Here is a 13,455-nt window from a genome sequence, read left to right on the forward strand (position 1 = left end):
AATTAGCTGTCTGTCATACACCAGCATATTGTAGCAGACTAGTCAAGCTTAAGGTTATATATCTTGTGACTTTTTAATAGCCATATACTCCTTATAGTACAACTTTTATTTTCTTTTCTTTCTTTTTTTTTTTTTTTTTTGTTGTTGTCAAACAGAGTGAGATGGAGTCTCACTCTGTCACCCAGGCTGGAATGCAATGATGTGATCTCGGCTCACTGCAACCTCTGCCTCCTGGGTTCAAGTGATTCTCCTGCCTCAGCCTCCTGAGTAACTGGGATTACAGGCCCCTGCCACCACACCCAGCTAATTTTTGTATTTTTAGTAGAGATGGGGTTTCACCATGTTGGTCAGGCTGGTCTCAAACTCCTGACCTCAGGTGATCCACCCACCTTGGCCTCCCAAAGTGCTGGGATTACAGGCATGAGCCACCATGCCTGGCCAGTACAACTTTTCAATGTGGCAAGAATGAACACATCATTAGCAGACCAAAATATATTTAGCCTCCCTGTACTAAAAAAATTTATGTAAGCTTTAAATTATGCTCCACTATTCTATCTTACTTAGAAATGATCTAGGTACTTATATTAGACCATTCTTGCATTGCTATAAAGAACTACCTGAGACTGGGTAGTTTATAAAGAAAAGAGGTTTAATTGGTTCACAGTTCTGCACGCTGTACAGAAAGCATGGCTTGGGGAGGCCTCAGGAAACTCACAATCATGGCACAAGTTGAAGGGGAAGCAGGTACGTCTTATATGGCTGGAGTGGGGGAGGAGAGGCAGGGAGGAGGTGCCACATACTTTTGAACAACCAGATCTCATGAGAACTCTATCACAAGACAGCACCAGGGGGATGGTGCTAAAACATTAGAAACCACCTCCATGATTCAATTACACTCCATCAGGCCCCGCCTCCAACACTGGGGACTACAGTTTGATATGAGATTTGAGTAGGGACACCGATCGAAACCATATCACCCCTGAAGTGGGAAAGTCTCCCTACCCAGCTAGTTTCCCCTTCAGCCAGACCCGCTGTACCCTAATTAATCCTCAATCTAAGGAGCTTTACCTCCCTGCCAGCCCACAGAACTATTTGAACAAGCCAATTACATCTTCCCATGGAACAAAAGGTTACCTCACTCTTGTGCCATTACTACAAAGCCTGCCTCGCACAGCCCCTGCTGCTTCAGTCTACTTTCAAATGCAATTCCCGTGTAGCTCTGCCTGGCATGCAGTAACCTCCTCATCCCTTAGGCTGTGAGTATGTAACTGAAAAAATTGTAGCCAATCTCATCTGTCCAGTATTGCGTGCCATCTGTCCAGCCATCTCATACTATTTAGTGCAGAAGATCCCTCCTTCACCAATGGTGTGAAGAGAAGGTGGTCAGAACAGAAGGGAAGCCTAAATCTTGAGTGACCATGAGTTGAGGAGCTGGAGTGGGTAGGAAAAGGTCTGTAGGAATGGGCAGAGGGGGGAAGGAGGTAGACAGATTAAAGAATTCAAGGCAACAAAAGAGAAGGTTTAAAGTGGTAAAAACGGAGGGATGGGGATGATGGGAAGGGAGCAGTCTTAGATGAGCTGGTTTAGGGAGATCTCATGTTTCCCAAAGAGGCCTTTGAGGTTCTAGGTTACCTTTAGTAAATTTTGCCATTTTTGAGGCTATTAAACTGACTTAGTGCCATAATGGCATATACTCAGTGGGGGAAGAGGAGGGCATCTGATAGAGTGAGAGTTACCCTGGCATTAGTGGATAGTTAGCCCAAAGAAAAAAATCTTTAAAGGAGCCAAGAAAAAGTCTCACTTGATTAATTCCCTCGAACAATCCCCAGGTGGAGGAGCTGAAAAAGCACAGAAGTCTCACAGGAGGGCCAAAGCATCTCTTTGCCTAAAACAATCAAAGTAACCTTTTACTGTTCTTCAACAGACAAGATGGCCAGAGCGCTAGTTCAAGACTTGAACGCACCCAAGAGTCCTCAAGTCCTGAACATGGCACCTTTACCTGGGTGGGGCTTGTGGAGGTCCCTAGGTGAGTTCCAGTCTTGAGCTGGATCACAGCAACGAGAACCGTCAAATAAAAACCCAATCCAGACCTAGGTAAGGAGAGACTTTGTTTAAAAGGAGTATTGCAACCTAAGAAGAGAATGCTGCAATAGGGGAGGGACAGCATTCTAATAGAATGCTTCAACCATAAGATCTGCAAGTGTTTGAAAGGTAAGGCGGAAAAGGGCTTTTCTTTTACTGGGACTAGTAAACAATGTTAAAAAGAACCAGTATTGGCTGGGTGCGGTGGCTTATGCCTGTAATCCCAGTACTCTGAGAGGTTGAGGTGGGCAGATCACCTGAGGTCAGGAATTCGAGACCAGCCTGACCAACATGGTGAAAACTTGTCTCTACTAAAAATACAAAATTAGCTGGGCACGGTGGTGCATGCCTGTAATCCCAGCTACTTGGGAGGCTGAGGCAGAAGAATCGCTTGAACCTGGGAGGCGGAGGTTGCAGTGAGCCGAGATTGTGCCATTGCACTCCAGCTTCGGCAACAAGAACAAAACTCCGTCTCAAAAAAGAAAAAAAAAAAAAGAAGAAGAAGAACCAGTATCAGGGAGTGGGATGAGCAGGTGGCCTGATCAGGCAATTGATCAGGACATAGTTTCTTTGTGGTCAGCTGGGAAGGGGCTTCTTGGGAGGGGATGTCATATGGTTTGGCTATGTTCCCACCCAAACCCCACCCAAATCTCATCTTGAACTGTAATGCCCATAATCCCCACGTGGCGAGGGAGGGGCTTGGTGGAGGTGATTGGATCGTGGGGGCAGTTTCCCTCATGTTGTTTTTGTGATAGTGAGTGAGTTCTCAGGAGATCTGATGGTCTTATAAGGCTGTTTTCCCTGCTCTTGCTTGCTCTCTCTCACCTGCCACCATGTAAGATGTGCCTCTTCCCCTTCTGTCATGATTATAAGTTTCCTGAGGCCCCCCAGCCATGCAAAACTGTGAGTCAATTAAACCTCTTTTCTTTTTTTTTTTTTCTTTTCTTTGTTAGACAAAGTCTCACTCTGTCACCAGGCTGGAGTGCAGTGGCATGATTTCAGCTCACTGCAACCTCTGCCTCCTGGGTTCAAGCGACTCTCCTACCTCAGCCTCCTGAGTAGCTGAGATTACAGGCATGCACCATCACGCCCGGCTAATTTTTGTATTTTTAGTAGAGACAGCGTTTCACCATGTTGGTCATGCTGGTCTCGAACTCCTAACCTCGTGATCTGCCCGCCTCAGCCTACCAAAGTGCTGAGATTACAGGTGTGAGCCACCACACCCAGCCTTTAAACCTCTTTTCTTTATAAATTACCCAGTCTCAGAAATGTCTTTATAGCAGTGTGAAAGCAGACTAATGCAGGATGTTAAGGGGCTTATTCCCAATTCCAATGCTGGTTTAGGCTAAGACTAGATTAAAGGGCAAAGACCTGGTGAAAGGAGAAAAGCCTGACTGAAGTTTGATTAAGTAAGGTATTTGCCCAGATTGATCAGTAGGGGCAAATGGTTCAGCTAACCATTTATAAGATGAGAATGGAAATTTGGAGGGCATGTCTATGGCCTTGTCGTAGGTGTGAAAGGATGTTATCCACGATGCTTACCTAAGTCATCTGGGGAAAGGTGGTTCTATGTAGTTAGTGGTTTCTCAGAAAATAAAAGGGTGAGAAGCTCTTCACTGTTCTCCAGTAACACAAAGTATAGGTCAAGCAACACCATCCCCTTATTTTTTTTTTAATGTATTCTTATTTATTTATTTATTTATTTATTTATTTATTTATTTATTTTTGAGATGGAGCCTTGCTCTGTTGCCCAAGCTGGAGTGCAGTGGCATGATCTTGGCTCACTGCAACCTCCACCTCCCGGATTCAACTGATTCTCGTGCCTCAGCCTCCCCAGTAGCTAGGATTACAGGTGTGCGCCACCGCACTCAGCTAATTTTTATATTTTTAGTAGATGGGGTTTCCCCATGTTGGCCAGGCTGGTCTGGAACTCCTTACCTCAAGAGATCTGCCTGCCTTGGCCTCCCGAAGTGCTGGGATTACAGGCATGAGCCACCATGCCTGGCCTCTGTCCCGTTATTTGATTGTACTTGTAACTATAGTTTTATTATGACATTTTAATAATATATTGCTGTTGTATTCATCATTACTATGACAGCTGTGTTTATCAGACACTTTCCCACATCTATAATATTAGGAGAGTTGGATATTTGTGATCATGAGTTTGCTCCTTGTGCCGGTTATTGAAGTATGTCTTAGAGTTGAGACTCAAGCTTCTATCCTCTGCTCTGTGAGCCAGGGCTGAGACTCAGCAAATCACATTTCCTATAAGGTTTTGCTTATAAGGGGTGCTTGAGGAGAGGGACTTGCTACTTTATAGCTGCTTACTGTTCCTGTCCATGTTACCAAACAATGGTTCTTCTCCCTGGCTGCAGCAGCAGCTGGTTCCAGTTTCTTAGATTTGTTTGTTTGTTTGTTTTAATCCACCCGGTCCCATCCAGCCTCAATGTTTACCTTCAGAGATAAGAGCACCAGCTAGGTACCACCCCCTCCTTTGAGGTCTGACTCCCAGCCAACCTGGGGTCCTCTCCTGGCTCTTAGGTTCCAATAACCCCAACACTTCCCCTCTACCCAGCTCTGTGCATGGCAGCTGCTTCCTGCAGTTACTCTCTCTCTCTGTTACTGCAATGTTTTTACCTTGCCAGTCTTCATGACCTTAAATTCTCTGTAAAAATAATTGCTGTGATTTCTGTTTTCTGACTGGGCCCTGACTGATACACCCCTAAGCATTCCAGAAATACCTTCTAAACTACTTGTATAGATTTATGGATGTATGTTATTGCAGGAATTAAAAATAAGTGGACTGGGCAAGGTGGCTCATACCTGTAATCCCAGCACTTTGGGAGACTGAGGTGGGTGGATTGCTTGAGCCTGGGAGTTCAAAACCAGCCTGGGCAACATGGCAAAACCCCATCTCTACAAAAAATACCAAAAAATTAGCTGGGCGTGGTGGCACACATCTGTAGTCCCAGCTACTTGGGAGGCTGAGGTGGGAGAATTACCTGAGCAGGGATAAGTTGAGGCTGCAGTGAGCTGTGATTGCACCACTGTGCTCCAGCCTGAGTAACAGAGTGAGACCCTGTCATGCACACACACACACAAAATGGATTACACTTATGGTATACAGGCAGTATCCAACTGACAAACAAGATATATTCTAAAAGTTAATTCATAAATCTATTGCTTGGCCACCCCCCCTGGCTAATTTATCTATTTTTATTTTGTAGAGGTGAAGTCTGGCTATGCTGCCTAGGCTGACCTCAAACTCCCAGGCTCAAGGGATACTCACACCTTGGCTTCCTAAAATGTTGGAATTACAAGCGTGAGCCATTGCAAACAGCCGGCTATACTTTAATTAATTAATTAATTAATTTTTGAGATGGAGCCTTGCTTTGTTGCCCAGGCCAGACCGTAGTGGCACGATCTTGGCTCACTGCAACCTCCACCTCCCAGGTTCAAGCAATTCTCATGCCTCAGCCTTCCGAGTCACTGGGATTACAGGCACATGCCAGCACGGCTGGCTAATTTTTGTATTTTTAGTAGAGACAGGGTTTCGGTATGTTGGCCAGGCGGGTCTCGAACTCCTGACCTCAGGTGATCTGCCCACCTCGGCCTCCCAAAGTGCTGGAATTACAGGCAGGAGCCACTGCACCCGGCCCCAGCTATACTTTAAACTTATGTTTAGCAATTAATATGTCAGTATTTTAACTTACAAACGACTCAGACATTTAATGAATATCTATTACTTAATTTAATATGTTCGAGATTTCAAGTTACCAAAAAAGATTTTTAAAACTGTTTTTAAGTAGACAAATTTTATAAAACATCATTTTTTAAGTTTATTTATAAACTTTTATTCCATTTACATTTACCTAATTCACTTGCTCTTAACAATTATGCTTGAATTGCTCGTGAAAAATTTCATGAGACATTAAACAAAGCTAGCCATTGAAGGAGTTCAGGAGTTTTCCCCAAAATCATTTCCTCTCCCCTAAATTGTCCCTCCCCAATGAAGAGGGTACACAAGCTCCTAAAATTTCAGTTTTTGTTGGGGGAGGCAGACGGAATATTCGTTTTTCTTTCCTGTGCTATCCCCTACAAGAAATCTGCGTACTTTTTCTCTTGGTAATCTACCTGCTGTCAATTTATTTCATAGACTTAGTTATCCAACCCTCAGAGAGTAGAGGGGAAGTCTTTCTTCCCCTACATCATCATCTTATGTTAATTTTTGTTGACAAATTAGGCAGGTATCAAACATATCACAGTCTAATGGCCTCCACGTTAGAATTTATTTTATTTTATTTTATTTTTTTGAGACGGAGTCTCGCTCTGTCGCCCAGGCTGGAGTGCAGTGGCACAATCTCGGCTCACTGCAAGCTCTGCCTCCCGGGTTCACGCCATTCTCCTGCCTCAGCCTCCTGAGTAGCTGGGACCACAGGCGCCCGCCACCACACCCGGCTAATTTTGTGTATTTTTAGTAGAGACGGGGTTTCACTGTGTTAGCCAGGATCGTCTCGATCTCCTGACCTCATGTTCCGCCCGCCTCAGCCTCCCAAAGTGCTGGGATTACAGGCGTGAGCCCCCGCGCCCGGCCAGAATTTTGTTTTATAACAACATGGAAACAAATAAGACCTCGTTCTGTTTTCTAGGAGTTAAAAATCCAACGAAAGAAGACACAGATACAATATTCCTCTTGTTACAAAGAGAACTGTGGCAACTTTCATAACTGACACAAAGCTCTGTGCTATAAGGGCGGGGAAGGTTTTATCCTACTTTCCACAGCACGGCGGATTGTTCCACAGTTTAATTTGATCTTAATTTTTATGTGGAAATACACATGAATGTAATAAGTTCTTAAACGCTAAATTTAGGAAGCCAGGTTCATTAGGGGAAAGAAAAGAAACACCTACATGGTTATCTCTAAACTTTACATATCAAGAAGCTTGGGATTTAATTATATTGTTTTTCTAGAACATATTTTCATGTTTAAAATCAGAAAAGGCAGCATTTCTCGAGTTTCCTGCTTTCGAGGAAGGGAGGCATAAAATATTTAAAAAGACGCCGCTCACACACATAGCTCTACGAATCAGAGCACAGTGAGGAAGAGGAGCGAGGAAGCACTGGGACCGCAGCGCTCCTCCAAGACCACGTCAGTGCCCAGAGGGCGCCCTCGCCTCGAGGCGGGCACCGCGAGTCCACAGCAAGTCTCCAGCCCCGCGCCCGCGCAGGTGGGCGAGGCGGGGACGTGATGGGCGGGGCCTAGAAAGGCGGGGCCTTTGGGGGCGGCCCTGGGGCGGGCCCCGCCGGTACGAGGGCTGCCGGCGCAGCTCCGGAGCGTCTAGAGCGCCGCGCGGGCAGGATCTTGCTGGACCAGGAGCGGCAGCGCATCCTCCTGCGACTCCGGGGCCAGACGCCCACTCCAGGTAACCGACTCCCCATCGTGTTCCCCTGCTCGGCCGTCCAGCGGTGGGGGAGGGCAGAGAAGGATGGGTGGGAGGGAGCCGGCTCTCAGCCAGTACCCCTTGGCCCCGGGCGGGCTGGGCTCTGCCGCTCAGGAAGAAGCAGAACCGGGGTGCGCCCGGTACCGGGATGGAGCGGCGCGTCCTCCTTCCACCCTCATTTTCCGTCCGCTCAGTGGGGCTGGGACGCCGGTACCCCGTGTCCCCCGAAAGTCACTTTCTAGCCTCTTGACCCTGGTCCGTGTGGCTTAGACGTCGGAGGGATTGGTTGCGGGCGTGGATAGGCAGGGAACGAAAAGACTCGCTGCCATCCCTTGGGTGCCAGGGGCTTAACTTCATTTAACTTCATTGAATCCTAACCCCAGCCCGGCTAAGAGGCACTTTCACCCCTACTTTACTGATAAAGAGGCCAACGCTAGGATAATAAATGACACGCCCTAGAGCAAACTGTTACTAATAGAAACGGAGACGTTAGTTTAGGGGCTCCGAAGCCTCTCTCCTTTCCTGCTCCCTCGCTTTCTTTCTTCTCGCGGCAGTCTAGGAAACTCGCGCGCAGGGTCTATTACGAAAACAAGTGATTCGTCTTAAACGCATTTCACCCCCTCCTAGGTTTCTCTTTCCTCTTCTTTTAAAGTATCTCAGGCAGATTCCTACAAGTTTTGGTTATTAGGTTATTAGGTTTTTGAAATGCAAGAAGCCCTTGCTCACTGCTTCTTTTCTCCTGGCAGCGCTTTCTGCGCAGCACAGGCACCCTCGCCTGTCACGCCTCCCTCTCCTCTTCCCGTCTCCCAGCGTGGATGAGGGCGCTTGCAGATCCCGGCTGGGGCACTGGCCGCCTAGGCCGAGGTAGGTTCTGTAGGCACCTGGCATGCTGTAGATGCATATAAACGTTGCCCTGTACACCCTTTGCCTTGTTATTTCTTTCTGCAGAAAAGAGAGTCGTTTTTTTACACATAATGGGGCAAGAGGCCAATTGGGAGGATATATGGTGTTCAAAGAAAGCCATGGTGCCTTGAGATGAGAATGCGGGCACAGCTTTTTGTGGGCTGAATTTGATGGGTGGGAGGTGAGAGACGTGGTCTGGAAGTTGTCTCTTCGTCTGGCATTCTGCCCCTCTTCCAGAGCTGTTCTGAAAGGCCGGTTTGTTTTATAGAGGGGAGGAGGAGGGGTTAATAGTTTTTAAAGATCAGTGTAAATTACCTGCTAGGAGCTTAGGCAATTCCAGGCAGGCCCCCCTGCTGGAGGCTTTGGTAACAGATTTCAGTTCTGGCAGGGAGGAAAACTCAGACTGTGTAGATACCTGCTTTTTCTTAAAGGAATTTTTTTCAGGCCTTTAAAATGGTACTATCGGGAAACTGATTTCTTAGAAATGGCAAACTCCTTTAGTTTTGAATACAATATACCAAACTGTGAATTTACTTTTAAAAAGTGTTTTATTGGCCGAGAGGTTGATTTTTTTTCCATTTCATGAGGAGGGTTTGACGGTCACTGCCACCTCCTCTGTCCGTCCTTCAGCTTGGCCCTGTAAAGGACCTCCTTGTCCGTCCTTCAGCTTGGCCCTGTAAAGGACCTCCTTAGCCTTGGCCCCAAGTTTGTACTAGATTCTGTCCTTCATTAATTATAGTTCATTCTTGATTAATGATAGCAATGCTTCCACTCACTTTTTAAGGAGTTATTCCTTTTCCATTTGTGATGGAATTGCTTAACAGTAAGAAAAACGTTTTTCCCTAAAACTGGGATCACAAAATCCACTTTATCCATGTGGACTAAACAGGTAATGCACGAGAGTGCTTGAGTGGGCCCAGATGACTGCAGAGGAACCTGCTAAATCTGGGTGGATAGTGACCATTTCCACCTAGTATCCATGCAGGAATTCCCATGAAGCCATGCAGTGTAGGCAGCTCTTCCTTTTTTTTTTTTTCCATGAATAGCTGAGAACTTTTACTTAAAAATAAAAAATGTAAAGCCTGATTTTAAATATTGGCTCGTATTTTTTCCTTTTTAAAACACAGAGAGGGCCAGGCGCAGTGGCTCACACCTGTAATCCCAGCACTTTGGGAGGCTGAGGAGGGTGGATCACGAGGTCAGGAGTTCAAGACCAGCCTGGCCAAGATGGTGAAACCGTGTCTCTACTAAAAATTCCAAAATTAGCTGGGTATGGTGGCCGGGCGCCTGTAATCCCAGCTACTCAGGAGGCTGAAACAGAGAATTGTTTGAACCCGGGAGGTGGAGGTTGCAGTGAACCAAGATTGCGCCACTGCACTCCAGCCTGGGTGACAGAGTGAGACGCTGTCTCAAAAGAAAAACAAACAAACAAAAAAAACAACAAACCACACACAAAGAGGCTGGGCATGGTGGCTCATACCTGTAATCCCAGCATTTTGGGAAGCCAAGGCAGGTGGATCACTTGAGGTCAGGAGTTCGAGACCAGCCTGACCAACATGGCAAAACCCCATCTCTACAAAAACAAAAATCAGCCAGGTGTGATGGTGGGCACCTGTAATCCCAGCTACTCAGGAGGCTGAGGCAGGATAATCGCTTGAACCCGGGAGGTGGAGGTTGGGATGAGCAGGGATTGTGCCACTACACTCAAGCCTGGACGACAGAGTGAAACTCCATCTTAAAACAAAAAACTTACGAAGAATAAAATCAAACTTGTTTCATGCATCATCTGTTTGCAAAGCTCTGCCTTAAAAACTGCTAATGTACACGGTGATTATATTCACTGAGGAATGGAAAATTCTGAACTGTGGTGTAGATATTATATATTTTCATGAAATGAAAGTGATAGAAAACAGAAATTACTACTGGAAATGATCGATGGTCAAATTCTGTTTTCTATGAAGTGTGTGGTATTTCAGCTACACTGTGTGTGTGTGTATATATATATATATATATATATATATATATATATATATATATATTTTTTTTTATAGAGCCAACCAAGGACTCTTGTCACTATTTTTATTTATTCTAATGAGAAATGTATTCATGGTTCCAGGTCAGTATGTCAGATGTCTAACTCCCTGTCTTAAAAAGGGAGTTCCCAAATGACTGTTCATATAACCAGATGTGTTTCTTGTGGAGACTGTCTGTATTCTTGGCTTTGTCACTGGATTTGTGGCTTAGTGCTGTCACGTTTCCTATCTGAGGCAAATGCCATGTATTAGTTTAAACCAGCCTTTCTCAGTTGTGTCACTTTTGACATTTTTGGCCAGATAAGTTTTGTTGTGGGGGCTGTCCTGTGCATCGCAGATGTTTAGCAGTGTCTCTGGCCTCTACCTATCAAATAAATGCCAGTGCACCCTCCCTGCAGTTAAACGACCCCAAATGTCTCCAGACACAGGCAAATGTTCCCTGGAGAACAAAGTCATTTTTGGTTGAGGAACAAAATGAACCTATATTTAAGATGGTCTAAACGTTTCTGAGATGGTCTAAACATTTATAAGCTTAACAATTAACTTCAGACTCTTCATGACTAGAGAAGCTATTTGTAGATTTAAACGTCTGACGTTTTGAAACGTCTTTATCATAAAGATAACTAAATCAGTGTTCTTTGTGAATGGCCAATGTGTCCTGCCGGTTTCTTTTCTTTTTTTTTTTTTTCTTTTTCCTACTCTGAGAAGCATGCCTTGCCAGTTTCCATCTCCAAAGAAATTTCAAGTGGTCAGTGCATTTGTTAAATTTCATAAAGTTTAAAAAGTTGGAAATGAACAAGGAATTCTACAGTAGTTTTACGCAGAATTTAGTTTTAAGAAAAATTAACCTCTTTTTAGCTAACAGCAATAAAACGAAGACTGCTGTGTATTTCTGTAATCTGAAAAATCTCAACTTTCTCAAAGGGAGCGCTACATAATGTATGGTATAACTTCTATCAGAAGAAAACATGTCCTAGAAATGTAACCCTCTTTATTAGGACTTACATATGCTCAGGGAGGTTGAAAACAGCCTTGATTATGGAGGATGCCTCCTTAGCTGGGGATTAGCTATCCACTGGTCTCTTCCAGAAATCAAACTAATTTGTAAAACTCAGGACTGGCTACATAATTTGTGGGGCCCCTTGTTAAAAAAAATTAAGAATTTGAACATGGTAACCACAGAGCATTAAACCAAGCACAGGGTCCAGTGTGACTGCATTGGTGGCCCCCCCCCCCCCCCCCCGTGAGCTGGCCCTGGTGAAACTCTTTATTTATAGCTTACAGTAGGGTTGTGATCACAAATGCAAATCTAAACCGTGAAATGTTACTGCTGCCACTAGGCACCTGGAGTTTCTGCTTCCTTGATTGTTCTTCTGTTTCCAATGAGGAGTCTGCATGTATTTGGTCATCAATGCAATAACGTTACTAAGAAATCCTCCTGTGATTGATTTTTCCTTTGCTAAAGAGGTAGCCAAATTTTTGTTCATTAGAGTCATGGGTACTGGAGCAACCTATTTATTCAGGCATTCATTGGACAACTATTTACTGAGCATCTTTTAGATGCCCAGCATTGCTCGCTCCTGGGCCACAGCTGTGAACGAGATGGAGGGTCCCTGCCTTTATGAGCTTATGAGCTTATGAGACAAACACATAGTCACACCGGCTCAGGCTATCACAATCCTAAGGGGTACTTAGGAAAGCACAGGGCGTTAGGGGAGCATGTGACCCTGAGACCTAACTTGGTTTAAGGGAGAGAGACTGTTCAGGGAAGGCCTGCTTAAAAAATGATATTTAAAATAAGGCCTGGGAGCAGGCATGGTGGCTCATACCTGTCATCCCAGCACTTTGGGAAGCTGAGATGGGAGAATCGCTTGAGGCCAGGAGTTCGAGACCAGCCAGGTCAACATAGCAAGACTCCAATCTCTTTTTTTTTTTTTTTTTGTAAAAAATAAAAATTTTTTAAAAAGGCTGAAAGATTAGTAGGAGTTAGTGAAGTACATTAGGGCATAAACTTACAGGCTGAAAGAGTTGAGATCAAGAGGAAAATATGTCTGGAGATGAGGCCTCTTGGGTCATTTTTAGGATTTTGGACTTTAATGTCAGCATAGTGGAAACCCACTTTTTGTTTGTTTCAGACAGGGTCTCACTCTGTTGCCCAGATTGGAATGCAGTGGCACGATCTTGGCTCACTGCAGCCTCTTCTTCCCAGGCTTAGGTGATCCTCCCACCTCAGCCTCCTGAGTAGCTGAGACTACAGGCACATGCCACCATGCCTGGGTAATTTTTGTATTTTTAGTGGAGATGGGGTTTTGCCATGTTGCCCAGTCTGGTCTCGAACTCCTGGGCTCAAGCGATCTGCCCACCTGGGCCTCCCAGAGTGCTGGGATTACAGGTGCAAGTCAGCACCCCTGGCCACTGAACGGTTTTTGATTTGAGGTTGGTTTTTTTTGTTGAAGACAGTGTCTCACTTTGTTGTCCAGGTTGGAGTGTAGTGGCTATTCACAGCTGTGATCATAGCACGCTCCAGTTGAACTCCTAGGCTCAAGTGATCCTCCCACTTCAGCCTCTCAAGTAGTTGAGACTACAGGCATGGGCTACCATATCTGACTAGAAGTAGTTTTATTTTCAACCCAGCAAGCCCTGATTCCTTTATGTTTTCTCTAGATTCTACTAAAGAAATTGGACCAGGCGCGGTGGCTCAAGCCTGTAATCCCAGCACTTTGGGAGGCCGAGACGGGCGGATCATGAGGTCAGGAGATCGACACCATCCTGGCTAACATGGTGAAACCCCGTCTGTACTAAAAAAATACAAAAAACTAGCCGGGCGTGGTGGTGGGCGCCTGTAGTCCCAGCTACTCGGGAGGCTGAGGCAGGAGAATGGTGTAAACCCGGGAGGTGGAGCTTGCAGTGAGCTGAGACCTGGCCACTGCACTCCAGCCTGGGTGACAGAGCAAGACTCCATCTCAAAAAAAAAAAAAAAAAAAAAGAAATTGAAT

General features: G+C 45.4%; 1 protein-coding gene across 5 annotated transcripts in view; it reads left to right on the forward strand.

Annotated features, from left to right (window-relative positions):
* GCNT1 (glucosaminyl (N-acetyl) transferase 1, core 2) overlaps positions 1 to 13,455 on the forward strand; it is an 80,653-nt gene that overhangs the window by 32,711 nt on the left and 34,487 nt on the right. Inside the window, exons 1-2 of one of the 5 annotated variants that reach the window (XM_025360697.1) lie at positions 7,353 to 7,505; positions 8,270 to 8,387. The exons of 1 other annotated variant lie outside the window; for it this stretch is intronic. The gene's annotated coding sequence lies outside the window, so the exon portion shown is untranslated. Of the gene's footprint in view, positions 1 to 7,352; positions 7,506 to 8,269; positions 8,388 to 10,477; positions 10,543 to 13,455 lie in introns of those variants that run through there. 3 more of the 5 variants (XM_025360701.1, XM_025360699.1, XM_025360696.1) reach the window with 3 other exon arrangements.

Source organism: Theropithecus gelada, chromosome 15, assembly GCF_003255815.1.
Source record: "Theropithecus gelada isolate Dixy chromosome 15, Tgel_1.0, whole genome shotgun sequence".
NCBI lineage: Eukaryota > Metazoa > Chordata > Mammalia > Primates > Cercopithecidae > Theropithecus > Theropithecus gelada.